The sequence below is a fragment of the Thermobia domestica genome, chromosome 16 (genome assembly GCF_964235325.1).
Source record: "Thermobia domestica chromosome 16, izTheDome1.hap1.1, whole genome shotgun sequence".
Taxonomy (NCBI): Eukaryota; Metazoa; Arthropoda; class Insecta; order Zygentoma; family Lepismatidae; genus Thermobia; species Thermobia domestica.
The window spans coordinates 30593796-30608273 of record NC_137469.1 but is presented as its reverse complement, the minus strand read 5'-3'; the positions used below and the strand labels follow the sequence as shown (position 1 = coordinate 30608273).

Sequence of the window (14478 nt, the reverse complement as noted above, 5' to 3'; positions counted from 1 at the left end):
GACAACAATTAAGACACCCATCCGAGGTATCTACCTGGCAAGTCTTAAAGAGGTCTCTCTACAACAAAGGAAGCTACAGGGAAAAAAGGAAATTCAAAATTCGAAAACTCTCGAATTTTTTATTGGAGTGAAATTTGAGAAGGAAATTCGACACCCAGAAGAAAAAGAAATTAATATGATAAACTATGGTCCTATCCCGATATCACAATTAGTGTCCTCAGAGGAGCGGATTAAGAAAGTGACACACCCGTGTGTGCCACTTTGGCCACCCGGGTTCGAAAGGGTTACGAGTATACATTTGATTACAGTTTTTGACTACTAACTCGTGTTGTTGTAGTAGTTATAGTCTCGACTAATAATAATATCGTTGTTATAACAATCACTTTATAAGGAAAATGTTTTCTCCTTTTTACATCTTAGTTCCAATACTGTTGGTGAGGAATGGAGTGAGTTTCAAAATGAATATCGAGGTTTTAGTCTTCGTAGTACTTATTACATTTTACGTACAATTATAAACAATACATCAAGTAAAAGAGCACTTCAAACAGTCTTTGATACAAGTGTTCGATGTAAGATTCATTCGTCACACGGCACACATCTAATTGATAGGCAAGAAAGGCCTATAAACTTTCCTCCATATCGCATAAAACACATTTAATTTAGGGGAATCTCGTTTCAACTGTTCCATCTCCTGAGGATTTCCTGACCGCCAGAGGCGAACATTATGAGTGTTTACATTAGCTCTTAGGTGAAATGTCGATTTATCACTGATGAAGACACGATCCAGAAAATCTTCATTGTTATGCAGCAATATTTCATTTGTGAAATTGACACGCAAACGCAGGTCTGTAGGCTTTAGACCTGTAGCAACTGCAAACGATAAGGACGTAGTTGCAAGCGTCTCCTTAATATTCTTCACACAGATGGTTGCACTGTAACTACAGATTCAGTCATTATTAAAACACAAAAAGCTTTCTGCTCTCTAGTCTCCATCTTTGCTACTACTAGCTCTTTCTAACGGCAGACAGAGGAAACAATGGCTGTGCATGAGTGCGTACAAAACTGTTTGAGTTGCTCTTTCATTTGATAATATTTATAATTGTAAGTTAACTGTAATAGATACTACAAAGTTTCAAAACCCTAATATTCATTTTGAAACACCCTGCATTGCTTCAAATTGTGTCATCCTATATTCATGTTTTGTATGTACACTCATGTCCAAAATTATTGTCGTATGTCTATAAATATGTTGTTCTAGGAATATAATTTGATAACGAATTCGCCTGGTATTTCTTATAATGTTAGTATGTGTATAGTCGGCAAAGACATGTACGTGGCAAATTTCATGTCAAAAGAGCAGTAAATAAGAACAATAACACGAAATTAAAACTTTCTTGTCCATTTAGCAACATTTTGTTTGACTTATTCTAATTTTCGTATTTATAATTCTTTTTCTATGAAATTTACCACAATTATACATTTTACGATTATACACACAGTATCAGTATTAAAAGTACCCTGCAAAATCATTATCAAATTATATTCTTACAAGAAGACAGTTATAGATATGCGACAATAATTTTGGACATAAGTGTACATATCAGGGCTGGCCCTAGGGAATTTGCCGCCCAGTGCAATGACATCATTTACAGCCTTCCCTTTTCTCCAGAAACAACAAATCTTAAAACTCACGATTTTAAGTATGCTATTCCAGCATTAACAACGAAGAGAAGGAAGAAAAGTGCACTCGCACTAAGAAAGGCTTAAACACTACAAATACAATCTTGTTGTGTCTGTTTTTTTTTCTTTAAATAATAATCTATTATGTTAGTGAAAATAAAGCAAACACACCTAAAAAATGGTAACCCTTTTTATAGTTTTTAATATCGAGCTTCAATCTCAATATATCAATTTGCAATTAAAATGCAACTAGTTTTTTTATCTTTATTTATTTGATTTTACTTCTACATCTGTTATTTTTTTAAAATAACTTGTTTCCACCTTCAGTGATAAGGAACTTGTTTGTGACAAAGAAAAGATTAGATATCATATCAGAACTCTGATAACTAACTAAATGGAAGAGGTGTTCGAGAATTGAGTTCTTGCATTTGACAACAATCAAGCAATTTATGCTGGGATTTATTTGACCATTTGCTTTAGCATTGTCCAGTGACCTTAAACTAATGCGACCTAAACATAATTTATGAATGTAGTATTCAAATAGAAGGTCAACTTAGTAAGTGTGACTACCATCATCATGAAGTCTGTTTCCAACAAGAAATATTTAATTTAAATAATATACTTATGACAGATTTTGTCGGACCCTCCAAACTTGCCGCTGCACGTGTTGCACATATGGTAGAATCGGCTCTGCATATCATATATATATCTAGTCGACAAATTATTTATAGCCCTATATGATATTTAGAAAAATACTAGTAGACAAATTAGTATTAGTTTTTACCTTTAGACAAGTTACCTGAATTTTATACTGTTCGTGAAATTCGGTTTTTTGGTTTTTTTTTTAAAAAAAAAAAAAACCAGCTGGTTTAAACCAGCCAACCCTGTATGCATGTAATAGAGACTAGTAAATACAATGCAACTACCAAAGAACATTATCACTCTAAATGTCAACCATTGACTCTTAGAATTAAGTTTACATTATATAAGTATTTGCTGCTTTTTAGTTCATTTTATGTAAGCTGGATTAAATTTAGAAGAAATATATTTTTTGTATGGAACCTAATATGGAATTCTGCTTTCTGTCTTTGTATGTCAAATTTTGGCCTTATATCTAATATACCCTATTACAATACTGATCATTTCATTATTCTGAAAATTCCTGATAACATATAAGAAATGTGTCCAAAAGTATCGGCCTCTTCAGTATCGGTATCGGTAGACATCCCTAATCAAAATCATCTAATGAAACTACTTCAATTTTCTCAGAAGTGGACGGCATAGTACCAGCCTTAAAGTGCTAAATATATAAAGTATTTTTCAGGTTGCAGTAAATACGTTCGCGTTCAAAATTCCTCAGAGCGTTGAAAAGTTGACGAAAATGAACTAGGTTTCGTTTCTATATTAAAATTTATATTTTAGTATTTAGCTATACACGTAACTTGTTTACAATTATCTATTTTAAACACGTAACTTGTTTACAATTATCTATCTATTAAAATGCTACAATAGCAGTTAAAAGCGCCCGAGCTCCAACGTATAACTATGGCTTTCAAATTTTTCATTTACGGTTATGTGTGATTTCACGTTTAACAGAGACAAACATTTTAAGTACGAGATATAAAATTGTTGTTCAAAGCCTTTGTATTTTAATAAGCCTTCTCTAAAATCAATGCACATGAATTGTGCTTCCATCTGCCGAGTTCTTTTAAACTAAATTTATGTTTGTGGCCAATCCTTTCGACAATGAGATCTCGGAAACCAGGGTTGGCAAAAACCATGGTTTTTATTAAAAAACCAAAAAAACCGGTTTTTTGGGTTTAAACCAGGTTTTTTTGGTTTAAACCAGGTTTTTATGGTTTAAATGATTTGCTCCATATATTCATATCATATATGGACAGAAATAAGTTTGTTTCGCCTTAATGTTATTATGCAGCAACCGGGTTATGCTGGAAGGGATCACATAAGCTTAAAGCGGAATAAAAACCGCTTCTCGAGTTACATCGGAGAGAAATTGTCCTCCATTTGAACTCAGAACCAGGACTAATTGGGCACAAATGCGATACGTCTGCCGACTCACTCACGAAGGAAATCTGATAAAAAATACGTTGTACTGATCTTTACATGCTTCTTAATATAACTGTCAAGAGTCATTTCAGAAGGACAAAAAGATAAACAGTTGCACAAGTGAAACAATTACGCAGAATTACATATGAACAATTTCAAAGTACTACGGAGTACAGAAGAACTAATTTAGTTCAAGTTAGTTAACAACGACTTTTATTGGTCCAAATTAAAGAAATACACCGACTTAATCTGCATATCAATAAGAAAAGTGAATAAAGATACGAATTATTTGAGTCCACTTTGGCTCAAACTCATTTATACATAAATAGATACCAAAGATACTTATTTCACTAAATGCCTCTCGTGGGGTCTGTATGACCCCCTCACACACGCACACACACAAAAAGTACGGCATTTTCGATGTATTTTATCAATAGTAAACATTGAAACGAAACAATATTTAAAATTTTTCTTCGATTGCAATTACATAACAATAATAACAACTACAAAAAAATCACAAAATAAACATTTATAAACTTGTAAAAAAAAAAGTTGCTTTTGTAGTATAATCTTTTTGAGTAATGACTGGGAAATTTAGGTCTGAATATAATACGAATAATATAGGGAGTGAAACGTGATAACTTACAAATGTGTGTTCATCAAGATTTTACAAACACTTACACTTTTACGAACATTTTTTTGTTTTTTGGTTTAAACCAGTTGGTTTTTTTGAAAAAACCAGCTGGTTTAAACCTTGGTTTAAACCATGGTTTAAACCACCTTGGTTTAAACCAGCCAACCCTGTCGGAAACTACAGGCTCCAGAAAGATGACGTTTTCACAGATCGATTGGAAATTTTGTGAAGATTGTCCAGTTCTAATTGAATATTTTAAAAGCATGACCGTTATTTCTTTATTACATTTTTAGGGTACGCATGGAAGCGTTGAAATTAAAAAAAAAAAAAAAAAGTAAAGCATCATATCCTATGTGTTATACATTCCAACACCACGTTGTTGTATATAGGGGTTGCATATGTCTCAGGCGTTTATTTCATGGCCAAATAATAATGACAAAGAAACGATAACCATTTCTCCAGTTTAACCAGTAAGATGAATCTTTATTTTTGGAGTGATTTGCCCAATGAACACCATATATAACTGACATTATAATTAATTGCGTATGTAATGTATTTGCTTATTACATACTGCATGCAAGAAGAAAGAAAACACTGGTCATTCATGAATTAGAAACTCCAACCGGAAGTAGGCTCAAATCTTGCAAACGGTGCGAAATATTGAGGTCCCCTTTATGATACGCCTTGCCGATTTTTTTTTTTTTTTTTTTTTTTTTTTTTTTTTTTTTTTTTAAATCAAGACTTTTTCACTTGTGTCTGTAAAGGAACATGTACAGATGTGAGGAATGAGAAGAATATTTATGCTCATATGCGAATGATGCGCTGTGTAGAGAGCGCAGGTTCAGCTAGTCAGTTTAATATAATATTTTTGTTCATTATCGACTACTTGGAATAACACGAAGCCACATTAGTTCTTTTCGGCTAGCAGTCAACATACTCGCGTTCAAAACTCTTGAAATTGAGGGGAAAATGAACTTATCTTGCTATTTTCAGATTAATGTTCCATGATCATACCCTTTAGGCTAAAGGAGACGGATGATTAAGACAAATGAATGATTAGATAAGAATTAGTGGAATGATCATGTAGAAGAAAATCGGAGTACTCCGAGAAAGCCTACGAGTAACAGTAAACTTATCGTAAACATGTTGTCTACCGTAAACTAACTTGGCTGGGGATTGAACCAGGGATCAGTTACGTGCTCTACCACTGAGTCATCTTGCCCCTCCCCCATACATGAAACTCATAAAGAAAGGAAGAAGTACCAGGTACTAAGGAAGATTCGGTTTTTATATTAAAATGTACCTTTAATACAGTGCTGGAAATTGGTATAATGGCAGAGGGACATTTGAAAATAGGGGGAGGCAAGAATGCCGAAGATAGATGTAGATGATATATTTACAAAGTAATATTGTATACTGTACACAATCAAAGGCATATCGTTTGCTAATACGTCATTGGCACGCGTAATTTACACAAAAAGAGAAATAAGACGATTGTCGAGTGGAAATTGGTATAAAGGCACCCATGGTTACTTGTTGTTTGGCGCCCTCTACACGTTCAGCACTACTACTGATACGCCTGTGAGAATCAGCTGACACAGTGCGATAAGAGAAGCGCGGGTGTGAACGTCTGTGAGGGCCATGCCTCGTGCAAAACTGTTGTCGAGTTAGGAACAAGCATGTGTCTGCGTACAAGGACATGGTCCTGTCAAATCGGCAAATTTCAAAACGGTTAAATCGTTCAAGTTGTGTAGTTGATAATTACGTTCGGTTGGGCGCACAATACGGAAAGGACGGGAAGTATGGCAGAACGAGAAAACTCGGAGTTCACGAAACGATTAACTGTGCGCAAGGCAAGGGCCGGAAATATGCCATCTTCCCAAATTGTTGCTGCTCGCAAGTTACCTGTCACATCCAGAAGTGTGTGTCAAATTTTGAATCAAGATCCATACCTTACATTCAAGAAACGGAAGTGTAAATACCCTTAAGTGCGATGCACAAGCAGGCACGACTCCAGTTTGCGGAAACACATATGTCGTGGACATCCGAATGGAATCACGTTATGTTTAGTGATGAGAAGAAGTTCAGTTTAGATGGTTCGGATGGTTTACAATACTATTGGCATGACCTTAGGGAATAAGAGCAAGTGCAAATGAGATCAAATTTTGGTGGAGGAAGTGTTATGATTTGGGCAGCGTTTTGTGTTAAAGGTACATCCAGCATTGCATAGCTCAACACCAAGATGAATTCATCGACGTACACAGAGATGTTAGAAATAGAATTGCTGCAGATGTATGAGGAGTTGGACGATCAAAACCTAATTTTCCAGCAGGACAACGCTGCTATCCACAGGGCAACAGCAACTCGACAGTGGTTTCAAGACAAAAGCATCAAAGTTATGGAGTGGCCAGCGAGAAGCCCTAATCTTAACCCGATAGAAAACCTATGGGGCATCCTTGCGCGCAATGTCTATCACAATGGACGGCAACTTGGGACCATTGCTGAGTTGTAAAACGCGATACGAGAAGAGTGGTCAGCGATTCCTCGGCAACAACTAACAGATCTCATAAAAACAATGCCGAAGCGCATATTCCAACTTATTCAGAAGAAGGGAGGCGCAGAGTGTCTACTAAAATTCCAAAATGAAATTTCGTGACCTTTTCTTTACCAAATCATAAAATTTCTTAACATTTTCAAGAGCGAATTTGAGTGCGAATTAGGCCGAATTTTCATCCATACGATAGAAACGTACTTTGCTTGCGATTGCGTAGCGTCGAAAGTCGACCATACACATTTTTGGTGGTGAATTTTGACGTTCTATAGAACAGAATTTTCCAATGTGTACTTAGATTTGTACAGTTTAAAAAAAAAATCGTAAGTTTTATGTCCATTTTCTGATTTCGTGACTTTCGTGACCGACAGACACTCTGGAGGGTCAATCAAATACTGAACATTCATTTTCCATTCTGTACTTTAAACTATACTTTCATTTTTGTCAAAGACACTGGGTGCCTTTATACTAATTTCCACCCGAAGATGTCCTAATTTATCTTTTTGTGTAAACTACACGTGCCAGTGACGTATTAGCAAACTATATGCCTTTGATTTTGTACAGTATACAATGTTACTTTGTAAATAGATCACCTTTATCCATCCTCGGCATTCTTGCCTTATTCTATTGTAAAAATATCCCTCTGCCTTTATACCAATTTCCAGCACTGCATTTATAGATGTACCTTGTTCACAATTATTACTTTAGTGTAATATTTCTGTTTCTTCTCGACTATCTAGAATACGTCTGTATTGTTTTTTTTAATGAACTTTATATACTTAAAAGTCACTCTGTCATAATTTGTATACATACGAGGATTGTTACAAAAGTTCTAAGCCTAAGAAATATTATTACTAGTCATGTAAAGCTTTACGGGCATATTTACTACCTTCATAGGATGTCATTGGTGTTAATATCTAGTTTTTTTGTATTTTTGCAGTAAAGACAGTTCAGTGAGCGATTTTTGACCAAATAGGAAACTGAAGACACGACTTGTTATTGATTATCTCCGTAAGAAAAATTTAACGCTGCAGAACATCTACATTGCAGCGTATAAGCATGGTTACTATATCAGGCAATTATACCACAGCGAAAAAATGGACAACTGAATTTGAGAGGAAGAAGAACTACCATTGAAGATGATCACTGACTTAAGATGGACCGTTGAAACACTAATCCACGAAAATACATGAATGATCGCCTACTGACCATAAGGCAGACTGCTGGCAGTGGGCTAGTCAAATGCAAGCGTTGACAATCATCACCCAACATCTGGGGATTGGAAAGTTTTAAGCGATACCCAAACTTTTATTCCATGATCAAAAGATGACCAGGAGCAACAATTTTCATCATTTCCAGGCCAATTCAGATTTCTTTGTGACTAAATACATAATTACCGATTCAAAAGGAAGTTCCAAACAGTGGGAACAACCCTCATCCCATCTCCACAGAGGGTCAGTCAAGTGTTGTCAGCAGGGAAGGTTATGCTACGGTTTTTCGGGATTCCAACAAGGCGATGATGATAGATAATCTTTCAAAGGGTAAAACAGTAATAGTATTATTATCGTGTTTCCTACTAAAGTCGCGTGATCCTACTCGACGGAAGTGTACTAGTGAATTGAGAAAAGGTCTCCTTTTCCAACAGGGCAATGGTCCCAGCCACAACTGAATCGTCGCCATGGCAGTAACTCTTGAATGCAACTTCAAATTAGTCCTCCATCCGTCTTATTCGCCTGATTTGGCACCTTCTGATTTTCAATCTGTTCGTTAACCTTAAAAAGAAGCCTGCACTAATTTCATTCATTGCTATTTATGAAGTCCAGTAAAACATCAGAGGATATGGTAGAATAGGAAATTGAGATAACAATAAGAAGCACATTACTTCATTACCTAAAACAGGGTGTCCGGACATCCCGTTTTTAACGGAAATGTCCTTTTTTCAAGAAGTTGTTCGTGTCTCGTGAAAAATGTAAACAGGATGCAAAATGTACAGTATTTGTGGTCTTCTACAGTTTCTTGAAGGGAAGATCAACTCTTTCATAAGAAATTCAGTTATAAAAATATGATATTCAAGAGACAATTAATGCTTTTAATCCTGTTTCCTGTTAAATGCTGAAATTGGAATAAGGTTAAATAAATAAAATCTGGTTATTTTGGAAAGTTAACGAGAGTTTTTCCTCATTTGCATGCATAACGACATAACAGTGAATAGGATGGCACTTGGTGTCTCCTTAAAACACACACATACGGTAAGTGTTTTATGTCATATACTACATTTTGCACTATAATCCTTTACGTGTTTACTTACCATCGCTGACGCGCTTGCTCCCTACAAACGCACTTCCTCGTTCCTGCTCCGCTGCGCTCCTGCCCTGACTCTGTTATATAGCATTTGTGCTTTTTAGTGGACACCTGGCATAAGTCATTTAGTGTCATTTGCACAATAGTTCTTATCGCGTATGTACACTGAAGTCCTCCTAAAATAAATCTCCAGAGACGAATGCACGCCTACACCCCCATCGACGGCTCCGGAGTCACTACCAAGTGACTTGGGGGGAGGAAGTAAAGGCAAGGTTTTAGAACACAGGTCCCCATCCCATTTAGCTGTAACAACGGCAGAAAACAACGTGTCTTGCGGGCTCTAGCCCGCCTTCACTTGCTCACGCTTGCTCGGCAATTAAACACTATTACAAAAGAGGAACCAATCTAGCTATTAACCTGTACGGAGGGTAACTGTTCTAAAACCTTCGCGGAACGAAATAATACCCCAATGACTATACCTATGTGGACTGCCAAATTATGTAGTGCCCCTTTTTCAATTTCCTAAATCTAGTCACTCTAATCTAAAACATGTAACAATGAAGTCAAATTTATCGGAAACTCAATATGCAAGCCTAACTACGAGGCAATGCCGATATAAGTTCAAAGGGCTTAAGTGTGCATTACCACTGGAGAGGTTATGTCATTTCGTTACAGAAAGTAGAAGGCCTACTGCTGTACAACTGTGTCTACAAGTGCGAAAATCATTCACCAACTCATGCTAGATGGTCACTACAAGCCGATATTGCATCTATTCAACGTCAGGACAACAAAGTTGGAGCAGGCACGTCAGCGACGGTGTGTTATGTGCATATAAAGGAACATTTATTGATTTCACTACTTTCTAATATGGAGGTTTGTTCTTATGGATGAACGTAGTGTCACTTTTTCGCGTCTGCGTAAGGATACTAATTCTCGATACCGAAATAATCTGCCAGTAGAAGCTTACGAAGAGCGATGTCTTCTGAAGCAACAATCTGAACTGCGATTTGCCGCGTCCGTATGAACATCATGTGAGCACATAACCTCCAAGTAATGAATTTTAAATGACTAGTGATTGCCAAGCTATACGTGAACCATATGAGGGGTTAACTGCTGTATCGCCGGACCAGTTTTAGGAAATTTACCGGGTCAATTGGAGAATGTATTTAAGTTTGCGAGGAAGAATGAGTGAAAGTCAGGTAGGGGGAATAATAAAAGTTAAAAAAGTGGTTGTATTTGCTGATTGTTTTTGATGTGAGCAGCATTGTATGTGGAGGCGGATGGACTATTTCGCGGAGAGGTACGCTTGTTTTATTATACAGATCCATATACTGTAAAATGCACAGAAAAATTTAGGCAAGTCTTTAATTTGCCCATTTCATGTCGAGAACGGAACCCAACCAACCCCTGCGGGGCTTCTAACCCGTTCCTATTATTACTACTACTACTACTACTATTTATATTATGGATCCGTATAGTAAAACTACATACCTAATAACGTAATCTAACGTAACGTAATGTAATCCAACCAAATATAACCGAATGCAGTACATTTTGGTACTTGTTTTCGATTTTCAAATTGGTCCGGCGATACAGCAGTAATGCCTATATGAGCTATATTTGAAATAATTTACTGTCGTAATTACCTAACTTGGCCTCTGGGTGATGGTCCTGGAGGGGACCAGTGTTGCCCATGGGTCATCGCCATAATCAACAATTCTTAAGCGTCAGTATCATAGTATGTCACAGATGTAGATTTGGCTTTCCAATTCGATCCTCGGCCGGTACAAAACCAAAACCATTATAATAGGGATGACGGCAATCTCTTGAACGGACCTCTCTGGTAAACTGAATTAAGTAAGACAGAAAACAACGTGCCCTGCGGGGCCCTAACCCGCCTTCACTCGCTAACGCTCGCTCGCCAATACTGTCCGAATTACATGTTATTAGCATAACCCAACCGAATGTAAATACAATATCAAAAAAAAAAAAAAAAAAAAAAAAGTCGGTTGAAAACCTGGCCCCCCAAAGCTAAACAATAGCCCAATACACTTTTTTGGAAATTGTAAGTGAAATTATAATCAAAATAGATCCAAAACATTACAAAATGTATCGTGCGAAGTCACTGTCAGCGTGCATCCTCAAAAGCTAACATAGCAAAACGTAATTTCATAAGTAACTCACTACAAAAATAAGTCAGCTTGCGCAAATTATAAATTTTCATTCATATTTTTAACAATACGTAATGGCATTGTCTTATGGCATTATATTAAATAAGTGTTATTGTTTCTGCTGCATTTTCGATTGGAACTTTCTCCGTTATTTGCATGAAACTGTTATATTTTTAATACGATTTATATCAGGATCAAAATTAACATTTTTACATCATATCCACACATATTATTAAACCCGACTGGTGGTCCAACACAAGAAAACGAAATATAAATAAAATGCTACTGAAGAATGAATGTTGTTTACACAAATGTACTTGTGGGTTTCAGGGACGCTAGCTTAGTTTATTTAGTAACATTGTTCTCTATCTACACGGTAAATACTCTGAAAAATAATATACTATAATTTTATTTATGTGGGACCAGTAACTTGTATCATTATCGCATTTATATATGATTCCGTTATCGATTTCTGTATCTAATCTGTAGCTGTTAGCACAGTACTACCAAACGCGATTCATAAAACAAATCATTTTTATCAAATGTAATTAACGTATCAGCTGTTTACATCTGAAAACATAAATATCAGCAACGCTATTAGACTCCGATAAAATATAATCTTTAAAATAAAAGAAAAAATTATCTTATCTTCTGATTTGTCTGTACTTCTGTCTTAAAAGGGCGGGGATGCTCCACTTGGCCCACAGATGTCTTACAAAGATAGAGAAGCAAATGTAAGTTATGCATCGTGATACCTCACTAATACATAAAATAATTCTCTCTTACCTAAGTCAATTCCTCTTCAAGTACTTTGATGAATCCATCAATCTACTTTCATTCATAACGTAGTGACTCTAGCTACCACAAAAAAACGCAAGCCATTTTGAGTCACGTGACCAAAAACAATCAAACTACAGTCTATTTCGTTACTACAAATTCGTTATTTAAAGTCATTGATTCATTTTTGCATGTAGTTATTACTTGAATAGTTAATTTTATTGTATTGTATTTAAAAAGACTTTAAACACATTTATAGTATAGTAACCTTAACCTTTTAGAAAGCAATGTATAAATATGACTCCACTTGTACAGTCCCAAATCCCAGACCGGACAGGAAAACCAACGAACGGTACTTGAGCCATGCCCATTTCTGGGAAGTTTAGTGATGAACAAATCATTACATCATTACAAATTCTTTTAAAATAACATTACGGATGCGTGGTCATCTTCCCACTCATTTAGAATGTCTCTATACCAAAGATATGCTTACAATTTCTAGAGAACCATCGGGGAAATTATTTATTATGTTTGGGTTCTGCAGTCGGTCAATAGCCTCAAATGTGTCGCAAGAGAGAACTCTTGACAATAAATACTTCTATTATCAGTACTCTTTAGACACATTACAAGACAAAGAGGTGCTTACGATAATGTTTAGATAAGAAAATTATCTATTGCATAACGAACATTGAAAACAGTACAAAGGAAGTTACAAACTGAACATAAACATTCATGTTAAATTCGTTCCTAAAAATTTAAATCAGAAGCCACGAGCTCTGTTTAAGTTTATTTTATTTTATTTATTTATTTATTTATTTATTTATTTATTTATTTATTTTTTAATTTAAGGATTCTTTCCAGTGCCAAAGCTGTGAGAGAGCCTCTACAATTAAATGTGCAGTCCGAACCACAACGAAGATTAGTCGAAAATCGAACTCGGGTCTAAGGGCGAAGTCATCATTTAAAAAAAAAAAAAAAAAAAAAAAAGGGTAGGTTGGAGATTTTTATCCCGTTTCAGCACCGAGGCTCTCTCCCTCTCACCTTTAGTGCGAGCGGTCCTGGGTTCGATTCCCGGTGGGGGCACTTAGTCGGAAAAATATAACAGCTTTGTCAGGTAAGCCTTCCTGAGTGAGGTTTTCCTCATTTACAGCAGGCAAATGTCGGGATGGTACCTAATACTGATCCCAGTTCTCTTTCTACCTACCTCATTCCTTTCTTCCTCTCCAATTCCCGGGCAGTGTGATCGCCGAGGGATGTCATCCTTCATATGTGTGACGGGCTAACATGACCATAAATGCCGAAAGCCCAGAAATCCGATTCCCAATCCTAATCTTAATCAGTACCGAGGCTGCATGAAACGTGGATATACAATTAAAATAAGGGATTATTAGGATCACATGAGTATCCACTTGATATTGAACCCGAGTCTACTGCGCCAAAGGCGAGTACATTATAACGACATAACCATGAGGAAGCTTTGTCTGCGTCTTACGAGATGCAAAGAGAAGAGATGAGAAATGGATGACTGTTGGTGTTAACATTGGTATTAAAATATACACAGTGTCTCAAACCTCGTGGGGTTTTGTTGTGGGTGTCGCATTTGTTGAAGATAGGGGGCAATGGGGTTTCTTTTAGTTGGCCGGTATTTAGCGTTCCTTTCTTAACACTGAGGCTTTGTCAGACGCGTGGGATCTACAGTATAAACACTGTTGCCAACTCGCCAATGTGAAATGTCGCTAGTTTAGTACCCTAAAGTCGCTAGAAGTCGCTAAACACCTCCTGCCAAGTCGCTAAAAAAGTCGCTATATAATTTTACAAAGGAATTAAAATAATTTAAATATTTTTCATATACAATGGAAGACTCCAGTATTTCTTTCTTTTAAAAAATGACCATCTTGACAAAACCACTGCACCATGCGCTTTGAAGAATACAAGATTAATAAATATAGCATCAAAAGTTTGCAAATACTTAAAATTTTGGATCACTTTTTCCCATTTCCTCTTATAGAGTATGATTATCTTTTTTGGGAGGGAGGGATTGGTAAATTCATGTTGTTTTCGTATGGGAACACTTCACTGAACTCACCCCACGAAATTTCTATATAATTTATATTAAGAACAACCGCAGTTAAATTAATATATAAATCACACGCACTACACTGAACCAGAAAAGCACAATGTTCTCCAACGTCACTGTCACTGTACGCACTGTGCAATGGAAGAGGTTACCAGCTATTACGCAACTATTACGCAAATTCCCGGATTTCCGAACCGCAGTGAAGAAGAGCATAATCCTC

At 36.2% G+C, this 14478-nt stretch overlaps 1 protein-coding gene across 2 annotated transcripts in view; it reads right to left on the bottom strand.

The window, feature by feature from the left end:
- Positions 1–12340, bottom strand: part of Nrg (Neuroglian) — a 103270-nt gene extending 90930 nt beyond the window's left edge. Inside the window, exon 1 of one of the 2 annotated variants that reach the window (XM_081742238.1) lies at positions 12191–12340. The gene's annotated coding sequence lies outside the window, so the exon portion shown is untranslated. The remainder of the gene's footprint in view (positions 1–12190) is intronic. The other variant, XM_081742239.1, reaches the window with a different exon arrangement.
- Between the last annotated feature and the right edge of the window lie 2138 nt (positions 12341–14478).